Here is a 21578-nt window from a genome sequence, read left to right on the forward strand (position 1 = left end):
CATGAAAACTACATCGAGTCATCCTGTCTCTTCATCTGTTCTTTTATAAACCTCATCAATCCTGCAATTGAGTCTGGATAATTAAAAAGTATTCATCAAAACAAACATTCATGAAGGTATTTTGTAAAATTTATATTAGAAAAAAATGTTCAGTTTAAATAACAGATGTAAATTATTAGTACTATCTAATTAAAAATCTTTAATCACTTAAACCATTTGGATAGCTGCACTTCAGATATGGATAAACAAAATCTATATTAACTAGACTTGGCTATCAAATGAATTTAATATGAGTAGAGCTTATTCTGCAGAAATGTGATTTTTATGAGTGACAGCTAAAAAGTCCCCATGGACTGCTGATTCACCCTCTGTGCGACTGATTCCAATGTACTAATTCTACCTTCTGCTCTGAAAAGAAAATACTTACTGCTTGTTCATTAATAATGCGTTTCACCCAATGTGAGAATATTAGCACATTTTACAATCAATTAGTGAGCCTCACTACCTTCCAATGTCAAAGGTAATCATCATTAGGCCCATTTTACATGTAACTCTTCTGGAAGGGATTTCTAACACAAGCAGATAATACATTCTGTCAAACTTCAACAATTTTAACAAACCTCTGAATTTTAACAAACTCTCACTCAGAAAGACTTGTTGCAGAAAAGCTAAGTGCTACCTCCTTAGTGGTCTTTCCTAGCTCAGAAAATGAATATGGCTCAAAATTTCAAACTTGAGTGACTAAAATTAGGAAGCAATTTCTCAATTTAAACACTTAAATTAGAGGTCATTTCTAGGAATGCCATGCGTTATAAACTCCCAGTAACTTCTATGGAAATTGTAAGTGGCATGAACCTTTGAAAACAGAAAAATAATTTATGTTTGGAAGATAAATATTGATTTAGGTGCCTAGCTGTAAGCAGACACATTTAACAATTCTGTAACTAACATGACACTTCTGTTCTCTGTACATGAGGATGGCAATTTCCCTAGGAGTATGTCCACTCCTAAGAGTATATCCAGGTAGCAAAGCTGTGCTCACAAAGAAAGAGGTCCTTTCTAAAAGTCACCTAACGTCTTACTTTCATGGGTTATTAATGCTGGAGTTGGTAGCCATAATCTTGGGGAGAGGACCCAAAAGAGGAGAGAAAATCAGACTGAGACTGAATTTGCTAGGAGACTATAAATTGATTCTGTTCCTATAACTTAAGAAGAAAACCTAATTAATGTAGGTTGTTTTGTAGCATAAGATCAGGTGAGACTAAATCTGTATGTAGCGTTCTTGCTGTTGTATAATACCTTTTTCTCAAAAAAAATTTTTTTCCAACTACTAAAACTAGATTGTTTTAGGAAGGCTGTTGGTCACTATTGCTGATCACAGGTTCCCAGTGGGAGGGAATGCATACACCAAAACCTCAGTTGGTCCTGCATGGTGATACATGGGGAATGTGTACTTTGACCTGGATTAAAAGGAGAAGAATTGCAAGATTTCATCACGACATGGGTAAGAACAAGAATCATGACATTTGAGAGAAAAAGCTCAGGGTATGTCTACACTACAATGTTAGTTCGAACTAACGGACGTTAGTTCAAACTAACTTTCCTAGGCGCTACACTAGCGCTCCGTTAGTTCGAACTTAATTCGAACTAACGGAGCGCTTAGTTCGAACTAGGTAAACCTCATTTTACGAGGACTAACACCTAGTTCGAACTAGCTAGTTCGAATTAAGGGCTGTGTAGCCCTTTAGTTCGAACTAGTGGGAGGCTAAGGCTTCCCAGCTTGCCCTGGTGGCCACTCTGGCCAACACCAGGGAAACTCTATTGCTCCCCTCCCGGCCCCGGAGCCCTTAAAGGGCCACGGGCTGGCTACTCACTTTGTGCCAGTTGCAAGGCTGCAAGCACTCATGCCTGCACAGCCTGCACCTGCCACAGTATGAGCCAGCCATCCGAGGGCTCCCAGCCCTCCACTGCTCCCCAGGACCAGCCTGGCGGCTCCCAGGAGCCTGCCCGGGGGCGCAAAAGGCGGGCGCCCGCCTGGTCAAGTGCGGAGATCGTGGACCTCATCGAGGTTTGGGGGGAAGCCTCCAATGTCCACGATCTCCGCACTAACCACCGGAACGCGGCCGTCTACGGACTCATGGCTGCCAGCCTGGCCGCCAGGGGCCACCAGCGCAGCCGGGAGCAGGTCCGCTGCAAGATTAAAGACTTGCGGCAGTCCTACTCCCGGGCTTGCCTGCCAGGGGCCGACCCGGAGGCCTGCCCCCACTTCCATGCCCTGGACCGCATCCTGGGGCCTCATGCCGTCCCTGCCCCCCGGGACGTGATTGACCCCGGGGCAGAGGGACCGCTCCTGGACACTGAGGAGGAGGAAGAGGGCTCTGAGAGCCAGGAGCCTGCCGGCAGCCTGCCCAGGACCCGGGACCCCCGAGGCACCCCACAGAGCCGCTCGCCTGCATCATCAGAGGCCGAGGAGGCGTCCACCTGTGAGTACCCTCGTGTTCCCCTTATGTGTACGGCGGGCTGGGGAGAGAGGGAGCCCCGGGACCGTGCGCCTGGGCCTTGCCCACCACGGAGCAGCAGCTGGGGATCCTGCAGGGGCCCTGGCCTTGCAGAGGAGAGCTGGGTTTCACACACCTGGGCCCCTGGGGAAATTGACCGCTGGTCTTGTTGCACCACAGCTGCAGCACCTGGGCCTGCAGGGCGCACCACACCACCTGCAGCAGCCACCCGCGCCCGGGCAAGCAGGACAGCCAGGAACCAGGAGGACTACCAGAGGCGGCACCTCCGGCTCCTGGACCGACAGCTCCGTCTCCAGGACCACTGGGTCCAGGAGGACCTCAGGCTGCGCCAGAGGAGTCTGGAGGCCCTGGAGGAGCAGGGCCGTGCCCTGCGAGGCCACCTCCAGAGCCTGCTCGACCGCTTCCCATTTCCTCCTCCCCCTGCTCCCCCTCTTGCTCTCCCTCTTGCTCCCCCTCTTGCTCCCCCTGCTCCCCCTGCTCCCACTCCTGCTTCCGCTCCTGCTTCCTCCACACCCCCTGTCCCCTCTGCCCCCCCCCCCACAACCATTCCCCACCGACGCCCTCGGACCCGCAGTGTGGCGAGACGGGAGAGGCAGCCGGACTCCCACCCCTGAGCTTTCCTTTCCCTTCCTCCCTTCCCTCTCCTCCCCTTCCAGTTCCCTCGTCCCAGGTTTCCCCCTCCCTTCTCCCACCTTCATTCCTTCCTCCCCCCACCCCAGTTCTGTGAAATAAACAGACGTTTTTGTTTGAAAAACAGGTGTCTTTATTTGACAGTAGGTAGGGAGGAGAAAGGGGAAGGGGGGGTAGGGTGGAAGAAGGCCCCAGTGGGGCATGCAAGGGAGAGGTCAGTACTCCTCCTCCTCCACCTGGAAGCTCTCCCGCAGGGCTTCCCGGATCCGGATGGCCCCCCGCTGGGCTTCCCGGACGGCGGCGGTGTGGGGCTGACCGTAGTGTCCAGCCATGCGGTCAGCCTCAGCCATCCAGGCTGGCAGGAAAGCCTCCCCCTTCCGCTCACACAAATTGTGGAGCACACAACATGCCGCCACCACGGGAGGGATGTTGTGCTCGGCCAGGTCCAGACGGGTGAGGAGGCATCGAAAGCGGGCTTTCAGTCGCCCGAAGGCCCCCTCCACCACAATGCGGGCCCTGGTCAGCCTGGCATTGAAGGCCTGGCGGGAGGGATTGAGGTGCCCCATGTAGGGCTTCATGAGCCACGGCTGCAGTGGGTAGGTGGCATCCCCCACCAGGCACACGGGCATGTCCACGTCCCCGACTCTGATGTGGCGGTCGGGGAAGAAGGTCCCGTCCTGCAGCTGCTGGCACACAGAGGAGTTGCGGTACACCCGTGCATCGTGTGCTTTGCCGGACCAGCCCACATTAATGTCCGTGAACTGTCCCCGGTGGTCACACATGGCCTGCAGGATCACGGAGAAGTACCCCTTTCTGTTGACGTACCGGGACGCCTGGTGTTCCGGGGCACGGATGGGGATGTGCGTCCCGTCGATGCCCCCCCCGCAGTTGGGGAAGCCGAGGGCGCCGAATCCCCGGATGACGGCATCCGGGTCGGCGAGGCGGACCACCCTGCGGAGCAGCACCCGGTTGATGGCCTTGACCACCTGCGGAGAGAGACACAGCAAAGCGCCAATCAGTGGGCCGCCCGGGTGGCTGGGAGCGTGCGTGTCCTGGCAGTGCCCCACGCACCACTCCCGGAAGCAACCCCACTGGCGGCATGTAGTACAGCCGGGACAGCCCGACCCCTCCGGTGCGGGGCGCTTTCACCTCCTCCCGCCCCCCCCTTTGTCCCTGGGGCGGCCCATCCCCTCCTTGCAGCCCCCTACCCCCCAGCTTGGTGGCCGACGAGTGCCGTACCTGCATGAGCACCGCTCCGACGGTGGATCTCCCCACGCCGAACTGGTTCCCGACGGATCGGTAGCTGTCCGGCGTAGAGAGCTTCCGGAGGGCGATGGCCACCCGCTTCTGGAGGGGGATGGCGGGTCTCATGCGAGTGTCCCTTCTTTGCAGGGAAGGGGCGAGCCACTCGCAGAGCTCCAGGAAGGTGTCCCTCCTCATCCTAAAGTTCTGGGTCCACTGTCGGTCGTCCCAGCGCTCCAGGACGATGCGGTCCCACCAGTCGCTGCTGGTGTCCAGACGCCAGACGCGGCGGGGCACGCCGGTGCCGGGGCGCCTCCATGGCTCCTCCACGGCCCCCAGGGCGTCCAGGCGGAGAGGCAGGGGGCTGACGTTCCCCAGGTGGTGCCAGGCAGCCTCGAGCCATTGCTGGCAGGCTTGCAGCAGCAAGTCCAGAAAGTGCACCAGAAGGTGCAGGGCGAGCCGTGGCTCCATGTTGCCACCTGCGGTGGTCCCCCCCGAAGGGAAGCACCGACACAGACGGGCACAGAGACCGACGCTTTGCTGTCCCTCAGCGAGGTTGGCAAGCAAGCAGGAAAAGCTGAGAACCGGCTGTCCAGGGGGGTCCCTTTAAGCACGAGCCTTAGGTAGCCTCAGACAGCAGCCACACAAAGCAACTACTGACCTGATGCCCTGCCAGAACCAGTTTCAGCTGCCCTTAAATGCGGTTTCAGCTGCCCCCTGCGTCCAATCAGTGTGGACACGCTAGTTCGAATTAGCAAAACGCTAATTCGAACTAGTTTTTTAGTCTAGATCCGTTAGTTCGAATTAGCTTAGTTCGAATTAACTAATTCGAACTAAGTTAGTTCGAACTAGCGCTGTAGTGTAGACGTACCCTCAGAGACCAGAAATGGGGAGCTGTTGCAAGCTCTATAGTATGTAGTGACAATAATCACAACATAGCTTTGTACAAACTATGTATCAGTCGTGTGCACAGAATTTACAAAAATTAAAAAAGTGGTCGGGGAAGATAATTACTACATTCTCATCTTTTATAGACTATTGTCATGGCTAGAACTTATCATGATGAAACCACGTAATGAAAAAGGAGAGTGAAGACTTTTTTCCATTTCCTCTGAAAGTCAGTCTGGACTATAAGAAGTAAGTGTAATCAACAACGCATTTCAGTGCATTATGTGACATAAATGCATCAACTAGCCCTGCAACACATAAAAAAATAGTCAGATCTGGAAGAATTAACTATTTAATGGCAACCTCTAAAGAGCTCAAATACAAATGAAAGCAGCTTTGGAAACAGATGTGAATGGAATCTCATTAAACATGATTGCCAGAAGTACAAAAAGTAGATTACAATCCACAATAAAGTTTCCACTCTACACTTGCTAATATAAAGGCATTTTTATGAAGACATTTATGTTGACCTGAGTAAGTATGACTGCCTCAAATTACATTAAAGGAATGAATCCTGGATAACACTTCTCATTTTCAGAAAGCTTTTCTTTTGAGAGATCTTGGTTTGGGTTAAAAAACAAGTGTGTCCTTGGGAGCAACTTTTGTTTTATTTTTCAATTTTATAGCTGTTTAATATAATGCCATATTGTGCTCTCTTGTAACTAACCACTCCTTAGTAAATTCATAATGTGACAGAAGAAACTGCTCACCTCCCTTTATATTGAGCAAGTTTGGCTACATTTTTTTTATCAGACAAACAGAAATAACAGCTATTGATTTGAATAGGAATAACCTCCATTGCATATGAGGCTGAAATTGCATCTGCAGTAAAGGGGGAAACATATCTCTAGGTTTATTTGCATTGGTGTATGAAAAAAATAAGTCAAACACCTGCTTCAAGCATCTAGGCACAGTTACAATCTCTCTTAGCAAAAATTAGTGCTATCTAGATATAGGTCTTACTACTGGTATTTACAAAAGGTTTGTTCCTTTTACAGTTGCAAGTTCACAAGCAAACTTTTTGCTCAGAATTGCATGATTCTAGGGATATGTCTAGACTACAGGCTCCTTTTGGAAGAAGATTTTCCAGAAGAGAGAGTTTGAAAAAACTTCTTCTGAAAGAGTGTGTCCACACCGCCAAAGTGCATTGAAAAAGCGATCCGCTTTTTCAAAAGATAGCGTCCACACTGAATGGACACTATCTCACATATAAGCTGTGATTACTATGGACAGAGTGGCCACAGGGTACCTCTGCTTTTTCCTCTTTCCTCGTCTTTCAAAAAAATTCTCTCTTCTGTGTCCACATGTGCCTTTTTCCGAAAGAGCTCTTTCAGAAAAGGTGTTCTTCCTTATACCAATGTTGGAAAACCCCCTGTGTTATTTCAATTTTCTTTTGAAAGAATGCAACAACAGTGTGGACGTAAGAGAAGTTTTTTCAGAAAAACAGCTGTTTTTCTGAAAAAACCCTGCAGTCTAGGAGCACCCTAATATGTCCACTTGCCTCAAGGTCAACCAACAGTAATTTGAGAGGTAAATAAAAGGATATTCGATCTTTAATCATCAATTTAGGCTAGATGAATAGGTCCTGTGCTGATACATTTTCATAACAATCTTGCAATCCTAAAATGGTATTTATCAGAGCTCAGTAATTACAAAGCAGAGAGACAAAGAATTTCTGGTAGAGTAGTAAGCCACCTAAATTTCACACACATCTTGACTAGGATGACAGTACAGCAGAATTGTCATTTGTAATATTTGGGTTCTTGAAGCAAAATTGTAATTGGTATTACAATTGACATGAAAGACTCAGGAATTAATACAATATTTGCCATAGTTTAGTCCCTCTTACTATTCTTTTTGTCAGTCAAATTATAAATTTGAACATTCACAATAAGATGCATTAATTTATGGAACTGAATTATCTCTTAGTATAAGTGGTATGATTGTGTTTCTGATGTCCGATCTGTCATATTGAAGTAAAACCAGAGAACTCAGTAATTCTCTTTTGGATGTACCTTAGAGTAATCGAGAGTGACACAGCTTTTTAAAAGGTTTACTGTTTGCAACAATATCACAATGCAATGGTGGAAAAGAGTCAGAGATCCCAATATATTCCTGATGACACACACACATAGGGCCTTGGTATTTTGAAAAGATAAAGAAATAAGTTCACCCTTTGGTAACAGGCTATGCAAATAGCTGCCATTCTGGTTAATTCATTCAGGCTGTGTCTACATTGGCAAGATTTTGCGCAAAAGCGATTGCTTTTGCGCAAAATCTTGCCGCCTGTCTACACAGGCTGCGAGTATTTGCACAAGAACACTGATGTTCTAATGTACAAAATCAGTGCTTCTTGTGCAAATATTCTGAAGCTCCCGCTCAGGAATAAGTGTTCTTGCACAAAAGGCCAGTGTAGACAGGCAGCCAAGACATTTTGTGCAAAAGCCGTCTAAACGGAAAAAAGCCCTAGTGGCCGCTTGGACGCTCCGTACCTGCAGGCAGCTCCCGGACTTCCTGGTAACCCGAGACCCCTTAAAGGCAGACACAGCCTGCAGAGGCCACGAGGCAGAAGCCTTTCTGCCACCTCTGCAGTGAGCTCTGCCATGCAGCTCCTGCTGTCCCCAAAAGGCACCAGAGGAGGATGGCAGCTCCAGGGGGGGAACAGCCACCCGCACCCCCAGTGCAGGAGGCCCCAAGGGGCCGAAAACAGAGGGCTCCATACTGGTCCGCAGAGGAGCTGGAGGCCCTACTGGACCTCTGGGAGGAAGAGGAGGCCTTCTATGACACCCGGTCCCGTCGCCGCAATGCAGAGATCTTCAACCGCATGGCCCAGGCGCTCGCCCACAAGGAACATCCAGCCCGGACCCTCTAGCAAGTCTGGGCTAAGGCGAAGGAGCTGCACCTGGGCTATGTCCGGGCCAGCGAGGGCCAGGGGGCAGGAGCCGACACCTGCCTCCACTACTAGCGGATCCACTGCATCCTGGGCCAGGCACCACCCCAGGGACCATCCGTCCCTGTAGACACCTGCATGCGCCCTCCCTGTCACCAGGACCAGCAAGGCAAGGGAAGAAGAAGACACCACCAGCGGGTCGGAGGACAAGGCCAGCACCGTAACCCTCCACGCAGAGGCCCCCTCCAGCAGCCCTGATGTCTCCCGTGTGTCCTCAGAGGCCGAAGAAGGATCCACCGGTGAGTGTTGCACTTTGCACTCACAAGGGCAGGGGGCGGGGCGGGGGGGAGCCAGGCACCTGGAGAGGGGAGGGAAAGATCACATCACTCAGGCCATGTGAGCTGCATGCTGTGTAGCATTAGAGGTATGCATCACATGCAACCATGGGCAGCCTGGTGAGCAAGCGGCACGTGGCCGTGGCAGGCAGCTCCAGGGAACACCTGGAACCGTGCTGCTCACACAAATCTGGTGGGACAAGGGGGTAAGGGTGGATGCCGGCTGGAACCAGCCAGGGCCCCAGGCCAGAGCCCGCACCTCCGCAAGGATGCAGCACACAGAAAGGCACACTGTCCCATGCCTGGCTGTGAGGCACAGCCAGCTGCTCCTGGGAAAACTGCAGCATCACAGCCCTGTGAGCGTGGCCCCCACTGAGCCCCTTGCCTGCTCCCAATGCCTTGGCTGGCTCCCTGAGGGAAGTCCCCACTGCAGCCACACATGTCCCTGGGCTACGTGCGTGAGGGATAGGGGGCGGGGGAGGGGCGAAGCGCTCCGGCCATTCCTAGGGCCACCTGAGTTTTGCAGCAAGGCTGGTACACTCCCCAGTCACTCTCCTGGTTCCGTCCAGGAGACGTCCCACGTGATGGGGATCTGAGAGCCCAGACCACGTCTGCCAGATGTGCTCCCAGGCACTGTGTGGAGTTTCATCTCACTCCCTGTCAAACGCCATTGATTAGCCCAAAGCCTCACAGCCTCAACTTGCAGGGAGTTCCACAGGTTAACACAACACAAGCGCCCTCCTACCCCCCAAGGGACCAGGACACAGACCAGTGGTTACAATACATGGAGGAGGACCTTACTCCAGGGGCTGTCCTGTATGCAAACATACAACACGGGGGGAGCGGGGTAACTGAGTGGGCCCAAGCCACACTACTGTGGTGTCACCTGGGCTCAGGGGTGGAGGGCATGAGGGGTGGGGATGGTGGCCGGGCTGCCTGACTGACCCATCCTTTCTTCTCTTCCCTGCAGCGGGACCAAGCAGAAGTGGGGGACCCTCCAGCCCTGCCGCAGCAGCAGCACCCCCAGCTGCCCAACCACCAAGGTGGCGGGCCCTGCAGTGGGACCAGCTCCTTCGGCGCCACGTGCAGGCCGTCAAATGAGTGGAGGCAGCCATCACATGGTGGGTGGAGGTGGACCCGCAGTGACCCAAGGAGGCCTGAGGCTCCTTCCAGGCCCAGTGCGTGCGCATGGTGGATGCCATATCCACCCTCACCCCGCACATTGGCCATGCCATTCATTATAGCATGGCATTGCCCCATGCACCCGCCATCCCTCCCATAGCAATACCTCCTGCTCCTGCAATGGCCCCTCCTGCTCCTGCTCCTCCTGCCCACCTCCCCGTGCTGCCTGCCCCAACGCGCCCTCACTCCCATGTGCAGGTCCAGCCCTGCAGAAGCAGTCACAGGGGCCACTCCTCCCAGTTAAAAGCCTCCTCCCCCTCCCATCCTGCATCTCCCTCCTCCCCATTGTAAATAAAAAGTTCCAAGTTTGTGTTAAAAAAAAACTGTGTTGTTGCTTATTGGGAAGTAAGGGGAGGGGAGGAGGGAAGGGTTGAGGATGGGAGGGAGATGTCAAGGGAGACAGAGGCGACCCTACTATGGGGCCTGGGAGAACATGTCCATCAGGGTCTCCCGGATGTGCACCCCATCGTGGTGTGCCTGGCGGATGGCAGCTGTGCAGGGCTGTTCATAGGCCTGGCCCTGGCATGCCATCCATGCTGGAAGGAAGGCCTCCCCGCTCTGCTCCATGAGATTGTGGAGCACGCAGCACACGGCCACTACCTCCAGGACATTCTGCTCACCCATCTCCAGACGGGTGAGCAAACAATGGAACCGGGCTTTCAGACGCCCGAAGGCACACTCAACTTGGTTGCGGGCCCGGTTGAGGCGGTTGTTGAACCAGGCCTGGTTATGGTCCAGTCCCCCTGTGTAGGGCCGCATTAGCCAGGGCAGCAGGGGGTAGGCCGCGTCCCGCACAACACATGTGGACATGAGCACGTCCCTGACAGTAAATTCCCACTGGGGGAAGTAAGTGTCCGCATCCAGCCTGCCAAACAGGCCGGAGTTGCGTGGGATGCGGGCGTCATGTGCCCTGCTGGATCAGCCCACATAAATGTCCAGGAAGCGGTGGTCCATGAGAGCCTGGAGTACAATTGAGAAGTACCCCTTTCTGTTAATAAAATGGGCCACTCGATGCTCCGGGGCACAGACGTGGATGTGGGTTGCATCCGGGGCTCCCCCGCAGTTGGGGAACCCGAGGGCAGCGAAGCCGGCCACCGTAGCCTCCACGTTGCGCAGGCGGATGACTCTTGGGAGCAGGACATCGTTAATGGCATGGACGACCTGCAGAAGGTGCAGAGAAACACAGAGGAACACATCACGTAAGGCAGGGTGAGTGCATGCTCCCTTGGGCTCCCCCCCCCCCCGTGATGCACTCTGTCCTCATACACACACACACACACACACACACAAGGGCCCCCTCGCCCCACGGGCCCGCCCCCCACCAGCAGGCCTGTGCAAGCGAGGGACAGCCCAAATCCCCCGGGGGGATCCAGCCTGGAGTCTTGCCTGCCCCTGAGCATGGAGTGAAGCACCCTCCCCCCCGACCCACTCCTCCTGCGACTTACCTGCATGACGACGGCACCGATGATGGATCTGCCCACCCTGAACTGGTGTGACACTGATTGGTGGATGGCCAGCTTCCAGAGTGCGATGGCGACCCTCTTGTCGATGGGGATGGGTGCCCACAGCTGGGTGGTGGTTCTATGGAGCGCAGGGGCGAGCCAGGCACATAGCTCCAGGAACGTCCACTTTCACATGCGAAAGTTCCGGAGCCATTGCTGGTTGTCCCATTGCCCTAGGACCAGTCGGTTCCACCAGTCGGTACTGGTGTCCAGTCTTCACAGTGGCCTCTCCATAGTGGGGTGGGGGATGCCACTGGGACGTCATGGCCTCCCTGGTGAGAGAGTCCAGAGCGATCTGCATCTCCAGGTCCTGGTGGAGGAGTGCAGCAGACTGGAGCACCAACTGCAGGAACTCCAAAATGGCTGGAAGGGGCCAGAGCAGGCACATGGCCACCCCTGGCTCCATGGCACAAAAAACAAGGTAGATCAAAAAAATCAGCCAAAAGCACTAAAAGGCACAAGGCAGTGGTGTCCAAAAGGCAGAGGGCAACCACAAAAACTGCTACAGCTGTCAGTCCCTGCAAGAGGTCCTATAGCACGCAGCAGGAGAGAAACGGCTGTCCAGGGAGATCCCTTTAAGCACGTGTCTCACAGGAGCTCCAGCCCCCGCCCCCGGAAAAGGCTGGTGCCCTTTTGCCCTCTGCAAAATGGTTCCGGGCTTCTGCTTTTGTGCAAAAGCATCCTGCCAATGTAGACGCACTTTTGCGCAAAAGCTCATTGTTCTTACGATGACTCCCGGACCAATCTAGATGCTTTCTTGCGCAAATACTTTTAACAGAAAAACTTTTCCTTTAAAAGTATTTGCGCAAAATCATGCCAGTGTAGACGCAGCCTCAAAGTTTAAAAAAATTATTTTGTTTGCATACCTGGAAATGTGGATGGTGACAGTGACCGCAAGGTTACTGCTATTTTCCATATCTACTGTCTCACCTATGTGCATCAGATCACTTAGATCACTAAGTGCTGCATTTTTTTCACTTCTAAGGATTTTCCAAACATTTTTTGGACTGAGCATTTATTAGTATTGGTAAAAATGCTTCTGACATGAATGAATTCCTTGCTGGGTGGCTCACCCAGATGAAGAAGCCAAATACATAAATTTCTGATATGTAGATAAGTACATAATATTAGTCCTATAGATCAGTTTAATGGATTGGAGTGGCTCCCCACTGACCCCGAGAGGGAGGCACCCTTCCCTGAGCCTTGGTGGTCAACACCTGGCCCTGATAACCCACGTGATGGGAGGTCAGGGGGTGGGGCTAGAGCTAAAAAAGGTCTGCCAGGGAGGCCAGTGTGGGGCAAATGCCAGAAGAAGCAAGAAGCCTTTCCTGTGCACCCAGGGGAAGAGCTGGACCCAGGAGCGGCGGAGAACTGGCTTAGGCCACCGGGGCCCTACTGGATGGTAACCGGGAGAGTCTGTGTACAACGCCAGAGTTTTCAGAGTGATCAAGAACCAAGGATCGGCCCTGAACCCAGGTACAGCATGAGGGGGAGTTTGTAATGAGCCCAGGGAAAGCCTGTTGGATGAGCCATAGCCAGAGCCAGGTCAGCAAGTCGGGGAGCAGATTTCTGTTGACCCAGCAGAAGACTGCTCTGCTGCTACCAGAGCCTTGCATCCCCCCTGCCACCTCACTCTTGGGTGGCAGTCTCCCCCCTTGGCTGTACCCGAGTTGCAGCCTACATCCACTGGAATCCCGCCTGAGCAAGGGGACCCAGCTGGCTTTTGAACTGAACCAAGGCTGGGGCTTTTGAACTGTTTGCCTGCTGCCCCGCCCTGAATTAAGGTTGGGGCTTTTTGAACTGTTTACTTTGTTGCCCTGTCCTGAACCGAGGCTGGGCTTTGACTGTTTGTTTGTCACCACACCCTGAACTGAGGCTGGGCTTTGATTGTTTACCGCCCTGATCTGAGGCCGGGCTTTGCCTGTAATGCTTTGCTGACCCGTCCTGAAGCAAGGGCTTGGGCCTCCAAACGCCTACCCTGAGCAAGGGCCCGGGCTCTGAACCAAAACCCCTGCTAATTCCCCAAACAGACTGAACAGGGTGTAGTGTGTCAGAGTGGCCACCCACTGACCCTGAGAGGGAGGTGCCCCTCTCCGAGCCCTACATGCTTACAACCAGTAATTTTATCTTTCCTGTCTATGATTACAAAATAAAGAAAGGAGTAATTACAGTTTCATTACAGTGCTGTGCTAACATTAAGCTGTCAGTAACTTGATACTGAAATTATAGCATTGGACAAGATGGGCTCAGAGCAAGAGCTGGGCAGAGAAAGACAGCTTTTGATTTAGCCAGTTCCCAGGAATACTGGTTTCTTGTTCATCCTACTGGGTCAATTAGAGGAGCCTCCCACACTCTCTGCTCCCAGTGGTGGAAAGGAGATAGACATAGCTAAGGAATTCCAAGCTAATAACTTATAATACCTTTGGGGTTTGTTTGGTTGTTTTTTGCACTGTCATAGCAGCACAAAGCAGTCTTCTTTGAACCACGGATGTGACCCTGGACATGTAGATCAGAAGCTAACAAGAAACCACTGGCAAAACAGAAAAGCTATGAACTGTGAACAAAAAAATACAGACGTGGGTTAATGAAGACAAAGTACATATTATTATGCAAAATCTATGTCTTTATATTTTCTTCATCTGTTTCTTGTTCAAAAATATATATGGGTATAATTATTCCTACTTGATTTCTACATATTATAATAATAAATGTACTTCATGTTTATCTCCATGCAACTGCCCATTATTTTTATTGACAAATAGATTAAGAAAGAAAACATATTTACTAGGACTATTAATTTATCTTATAAAATTTGGTGACATAAAAAGACTCAACCCTCTCTTTGTAAGTTAATCATTTCCTTTTGGTTCAGAGAAGTATGCTATATTAGAAAAAGATGCTTAATATGCAGATGTTTTAGATAATATAAGTAAATCTCCCTATTCACAATGGAATAATTAAGGAAAACAGGTTACCTACTACAATTAATGTATTATATATTTTCTGGCTTTATCCTTATACATTTTGGCTATGTCTAGATTGCATCCCTTTTTTGTAAAAGGGATGCAAATTAGACGTATCGCAATTGCTAATGAAGCGGGGATTTAAATCTCCCCCGCTTCATTAGCATAAAAATGGCTGCCACTTTTTTTCGGCACAGAGCTTTGCTGGAAAAAAGCGCCAGTCTAGACGCAAATCTTGTAGAAAATAAAGCCTTTTCCGAAAGATCCCTTATCCCTCTTAAAATAAGGGATAAGGAATCTTTTGGAAAAGGCTTTATTTTCCGCAAGATCCGCGTCTAGTCTGGCGCTTTTTTCCGGCAAAGCTCCGTGCCGAAAAAAAGCGGCAGCCATTTTTATGCTAATGAAGCGGGGGAGATTTAAATCCCCACTTCATTAGTAATTGTGATGCGTCTAATTTGTATCTCTTTTATGAAAAAGGGATGCAATCTAGATGTAGCCTTTATGTTTTCATACAATCTCTGGACTGGGTTATACTTTTCCTAAGATGATTTGGTTTGTTATTCAGACACATTTTTCAAGTGTCTGTTTCATGTAAATATTTCATCCACATGGTTTCTTTCCACCATTTAGTCAAATAGTGATGCTTGAAAGCTCTATACAAAAATCAAAATGTAAAAGCAAAAAAAGATCAATATAACATTATAACTGGTCCCAGCTGCACATAAAAAACCAGAAATATGCCTTTTTATCACAATAGCATGGAATATTCTTATTCCTAATTGATTGTATAATGAGTAAGCTTTATTCAAGTGCCTGCTGCAAACTCCCAAGCCATTTTCTGTAATACACTATAATCCAGTTTGTGCATAACATTTGGAATAGAATTTGTTATTTTTCTATTACAAAAAAACTTGCAATGATAATTCTCTTCCAAGTCTTCCTCTGATATTCAGAAAATGGATAACATCAAAGTAGGTAAGTTTTATGATCACACAATTTTATGACAAGTCTGTACTCATAAGCAGTGTTATACCACTGATCTGTGAAATAAAACCTTAAAAACTGCAGTTTTTTTCACGTTTCCTAAAGGATTATTGAAGAATACTGCTGCCTTCTTTTTTTTTTTTTTTTTTTTTGACAGCATTTGTATTTGAATAACTGTTATACTCCCAAGGAGCTAACTACAATTTCAGAAGTGTAGAGTATGGTAGAAAAGGTAAATTTCTAATCTAATGAACAAGATCTTTTCATAAGCCTACATGGCCAAGGCAGATCTATATGCACCATAAGTATGTGCTACTCAGACAAAAGGCTGCCTATTTTTTCTTTTATTATATCCTTATGGACATTGTGAAAGACCATCTAGGAAGAAAAGGTTAAACATAGATTGCCTGAGTTTATTAGGGTATGTCTACACTACCCCGCTAGTTTGAACTAGCGGGGTAATGTAGGCATACCACAATTGCAAATGAAGCCCGGGATTTGAATTTCCCGGGCTTCATTTGCATAAGCCGGGCGCCGCCATTTTTAAATCCCGGCTGGTTCGAACCCCGTGCAGCGCGGCTACACGCGGCACGAACTAGGTAGTTCGAAGTAGGCTTCTCCCCTCCCCTCCTAGTTCGTGCCGCGTGTAGCCGCGCTACACGGGGTTCGAACCAGCCGGGATTTAAAAATGGCGGCGCCCGACTTATGCAAATGAAGCCTGGGAAATTCAAATCCCGGGCTTCATTTGCAATTGCGGTATGCCTACATTACCCTCCTATTTCGAAATAGGAGGGTAGTGTAGACATACCCATAGATATCAGCCATCAGCATCTTCAATTTACTGCAATATTTCAAAAGGGGAACTACAAGGTAACTTAGTACAGTGGGGTTTGTGGTAAGCACTGTTGGTTGTGCTGACTGAAGCTTTGAATTCCCCACTCCTATACTTGCAACTGACTCTGAAAGTTTCTAACAGGGAGAGAAGACTGTTAACCTTGAGCATGTACTTTAAAAGCTACACATTCAGGCATATTCATATTGGTGAGCAATTACTTAGTAGTGGCACTGACTTCAATGAAATTACTTATGTGAGTAACTGCTCACCAATGTAAGTATTGTACAAGATAGGTTGTTTGTTTGCACACCTCAGGAACTACCTGAAGTTAGTCCATACATTATCAACACAGGAAAAAAAAGCATAAAACTGTAAACCTAAAAGCCTCACGCTCACCAGATAAGTATTACTATAGTTATTGAGCAAGGTTGCATTATTACAGAAAGTCTGTATGGCCTATGCAAGTAATATAAAATATGATAAATGTTTCCTATCCCATATGTTGTTGTAAAGCACTCAGTCCGTATTTTTCAACTATATCTGTACTTAATTAAATTAAGTCTCCAATATTAATGTCAGATTGTAATCTTTCCATCTTCCAAGTAGATTGTTATCCTGAGGGAGGGGAGAAGAGGTCTAGATATTACATTTTTATCATTGCATTTTTCATTCACGGCAGTAGCGCTTTGGAATTAACCTTATAGGTGAGCCTCATGTACACCATGTGCTTCTGAAGCCCCAGACCATGAATTATATCTCTAGGGGGGCTAAGAAACATTTAGAGTCTATAGTCGACCCAGCTTCACTGGGTTCTCCCATGTAGTTGTTATCAGGAGTAATTACATAGTATTTACTATTAGGACAAGGATATCCATGCCTAGAGGGAGGGAAACCTGCCCATGAAGAGCATTTTATTTTTGCATAATACACAGTGAAAAGCAGGGAGCTTCAAGGCCTGTCTGGGAAGGAGAGGGAGATTTTATAATGTGTTTGGAAAGACTTAAATCTGTCAGGAACTGTTAAAGAGACTCAAATCCTGGACAGTAATCAAAATCCAAGTGAACTGTATCTTTGAGGGTTTTAAGGGTTTTCTGTCTGTAGTCAGGGCTTGTCATCCCATCCAATCCTACTAATGGTATTACAAAGATACAAACAATTATCAATAATAATTGGAAGAATTATAAATAATAAATTGAATAATTAACAAGCTTTAACAATATAAGACACATTAGTATGTCTCATCATTAGTGGCATATTTAGATAGTTTCTCATGATTCCTTTACATACAAAGACCTCTCCGTCCTAGATCTCAGTTTGTTCTGACCAAATCTAAGCATTCTATCTTCCTTTATATCAAGAATGGTGTTCACAAGCCATATCAGCCACAACCACTCACCTGGAATCAATAGGAGTGAGTCCACAGAAGAAGTGTGCCACACTGTTTCTTCGATATGCTACTCAGAGTCCATATGTTAGAAGTGAAACTCTTCACCTGCTGCAACCAAGATTCTCATTAATGCATTCTTGGTTTTGCTAAAAACATTACTTTGTGCAGCTCTCACCATACTGGAGAATTCAGTCTGCTGGGGAACTTACTTTTCCTTCTGGTAGAATAAATCATTATGGCAAGCTCTCATCATACTGGAGAATTTCTTGTATCTACAGCACCTGTGGTGCAATCCAATAAGATATCACAAACACAGCAGAACTGGACTGTATCAGTATTTTGAATGGGTAGTTCTAAAAAAAACCTAAGTGCTTCGGGAAGTATTAGTAGTGATGGAGAAGATAGAACTCTTCAAGCTAGCACTGAATCAAACGTAATTCACAGGTCTGGGTGATACTATTTACCTGTGGCTATTAGTTACTTTTGAATAAATATTATTAAGACTGATACTCCAAATCAGTACATTAACTATGTTCTCCCAGTTCCTCTTGTGAACTGTTCTGCAGTTTTGCTGTGCACTTTTAAATACCTTTTGAGTATTACATTAGTAGATTACAATTAATCTCCTCCTCTTCCTTCTCCTCCTTGTCCTCAGCCAGCTGCCCTTCTGCCACCACGGTGTCCTCCAGGCTGGTGCCAGGCAGGTTTTGCTGGACTCCATGACCATGCTGGGAATGCTGGCTGGGTCCCCCCCGAAAATGGTGTCCAACTGGTTGTAGAAATAGTGTGTATGAGGTTACTGTCCACTTTCCTGCTTCACCTTGGGGTAGGACTGGCACAGCTCTTTGATCATGACACAGCATTACTGTGCATCCCTAGAATATCCTTTAGCCCTGGTGCAGCTTGTGAGCCTGTCAGATATCTAGAGATTCTTCCTGCTGGTTCAGAGTTCATTCAGGATGGCTTCATCCCCCCACACCTTGATGAGGTCCAACATCTCCTGGACACTCCAGGCAGGCCCTCTTCCATGCCCTTGGGAAATGAGCCCATGGGAGCAGAAGTCCTTGAAATGGTCACACTGTTGTTGAGGTTACTAGACACCATCTGCATGTGTGCTGCAGTGTGCTGCTCACTCGTGAATGGGCTTGCAACTCTGGTCACACAGCAGAAACCCTTCTACTGTTTCTGGGCCTATTTGAGCTCAGTGGGAGAATAGTAGAGATGCAAGTTGGGGCCAGAGCAGCTGGAGCAGAAAGCTGAGGGAGGATTCTCGAATGCCAATAGTGTCAACTTTTCGGTGATGCTGCATCTACACAAGCATAAATTTGGCCATCGGGAAGGTCAAATTTGACCATTGGCAAAGTCGGGAATAGTGTTACTCCTTGGCTGTGTCTACAATGTACCCCTTTTCCGGAAAAGGGATGCAGATGAGACAAGTCGGAATTGCAAATGAAGCGGGGGATTTAAATATCCCCCGCTTCATTTGTATAAACATGGCTGCCGCTTTTTTCTGGCTTGGGGCTTTGCCGGAAAAAAGCATCAGTTTAGACGGGGATCTTTCGGGAAAATAAAGCCTTTTCCGAAAGGTCCCTTATTCCTGATTTTAAAAGGAATAAGCTACCTTTCGGAAAAGGCTTTATTTTCCGAAAGATCCCCGTCTAGACTGGGGTTTTATTTCAGCAAAGCCCTGAGCTGAAAAAAAGAGGTAACCATGTTTATACAAATGAAACGGGGGATATTTAAATCCCCCGCTTCATTTGCAATTCCAACTTGTCTCATCTGCATCCCTTTTCCGGAAAAGGAGTGCAGTGTAGACACAGCCCTTGTGAAAAGCAGGAGTACAGAAATCAACTTCCAGGGGTCTTAAGGTCAACACAACAGGCTTCGTAGTGTGGCTACATCGCTTTGAAAAGTTAAAGTTAATCTAAACTCCAAGTATAGACCAAGCCTTAGTTATTTATGGTAGCTGTCAAGTTTAAAGTATGTTCACTCTACAGTGGAAGTTTCAGTTTCTTTCAGCATGTACTTCATTATCTAAAATTATATGCAAAAGAAGACTTACCAGGCATTGCTTGGGTCTTCAATAATTTTTTTTAACTAAAATGAAAATGCATATGTTTCATTTAGATCATTACTCTGAAATGGGGTTGGAGATGAGAGATCAGTCTACAGGCTGGCTTGGGAAGAAAGGGGGTACGTCTACACTACAGCGCTAATTCGAACTAACGCGTCTAGAACTAAAAACTAGTTCGAATTAGCATTTTGCTAATTCGAACTAGCATGTCCACATTAAGTGGACCCTGAACCGAGCTTAAGGATGGCCGGAAGCAGTGCCGGCATGGCATCAGAGGAGGACTTAGAGCGTGGAGATGCTGCCTCGGGCTAGCCGAGGACTGCGCTTAAAGGGACTCGACTCCCACACCAGACAGACAGTTCTCAGGGGTGCCCTGCTTGCAAACCAGTCCTGGCTTGGAGTGCCTGGAGTGCCCACACTGGGCACATCACAGCACTCGGCCATCAGACCGGCTGCACTTGCTGCAGGCTGCCATCTGGGGAGAGGGGACAATTCGGGGGCTGCAGGAGAGCTTCCACCCCCAGAAGCCCGCAGAGCCAGCGCAGTCCTCCCCATCAGGGGCTCGTACCTCATTCCTCCCTCACTTCCTTCCACTTACCCTTCCCTAGCCCCTTTTCTTGATGTACAAAATAAAGGACAATTGTGTTCAAAAATGGAATCTGTCTTTATTGAACAAAACTGGGGGAGACTGGGAAAAGGAGGTGAGAGAGGGGAAGAGATAGGCTGGGAGAGGGGAGGGCAACTACAATGATCAGGGGTTGGGAACAGGTCCCATATGAAGAGAGGCTAAACAGACTGGGACTTTTCAGCTTAGAAAAGAGGAGACGGAGGGGGGACAGGATAGAGGTCTCTAAAAGCAGGAGTTGGGAGGAGAGGGTGCATCAAGAAAAGTTCTTCATTAGTTCTCATAAAGAAGGACTAGAGGACACCAAAGGAAAGGAATAGGTAGCAGGCTTCAAACTAGTAACAGAAAGTTGTTCTTCACAAAGCAAAGAGTCAACCTGTGGAACTCCTTGCTGCAGGAGGCTGTGAAGGCTAGAACTAGAACAGAGTTTAAAGGGACGTGAGATCAAGTCATGGAGGTTGGGTCCATGGAGTGGTATTAGCCAGGGGGAAGGAGTGGTGTCCCTGCCCAAGGTTTGTGGAAGGCTGGAGAGGGATGGCACGAGACAAATGGCTTGGTCACTGTCTTCGGTCCATCCCCTCCAAGGTCCCTAGAGTTGGCCGCTGTCGGCAGACAGGCTACTGGGCTAGATGGACCTTTGGTCTGACCCCGGACGGCCATTGTAAGCTCAGGGCTCAGGGTCGGGGGTCTCAGTGGACCCCCTTGATTTTCATGCACACCTGCTCCTGGGTGGCCAGGCTGGCAGCTCTCCTGCCCTAGCCGGACACTTTCCTGTGCCTAGTGTGGAGATCGTGGACGAGGTCCACGATGTCCGCACTAGCCCAGGCGGGTGCCCGCCTCTTGAGGTCCCGGGCAAGCTCCCGGGAGCCACCAGCCTGGTCCTGGGAAGAGGGGGAGGGCTGGGGGGCATCGGGTGGCTGGCTCGAGCCGTGCCAGGTGCAGGGTCTGCTGGCTGGGTGCTGGCAGGCTTGCACCTGGCACGGGCACCGTAGCCAGCCCGTGCCCCTTTAAGGGGTCCGGGGCCGGGAGGGGGGCAGACGAGTTTCCCTGATGTTGGCCAGAGTGGCCACCAGGGCAAGCTGGGAAGGGCTAGCTTCCCACTAGTTCGAATTAAGGGGCTACACACTCCTTAATTCGAACTAGCTAGTTCGAACTAGGCTTAATCCTTGTAAAATGAGGTTTTCCTAGTTCGAACTAAGCGCTCCACTAGTTCGAATTAAGTTTGAACTAACGGAGCGCTAGTGTAGCGCCTATGAAAGTTAGTTCAAACTAACATCCGTTAGTTCTAACTAACTCTGTAGTGTAGACATACCCAGGACTACCCCAGCCTTCTCCCACTGCAGCAGCATGGGACCAGGTGAGATGCCCCTCTCAATGACCACCACAACTCTAGCAGGCAGAGCCGAGGGGATAGGTGCATGTTCCCCAGCAGAGGCAGTTCCAGATTCATCTGCCCCCTGTG

This window comes from Pelodiscus sinensis, chromosome 13 (genome assembly GCF_052426305.1).
Source record: "Pelodiscus sinensis isolate ZL-2025 chromosome 13, ASM5242630v1, whole genome shotgun sequence".
Lineage (NCBI taxonomy): Eukaryota > Metazoa > Chordata > Testudines > Trionychidae > Pelodiscus > Pelodiscus sinensis.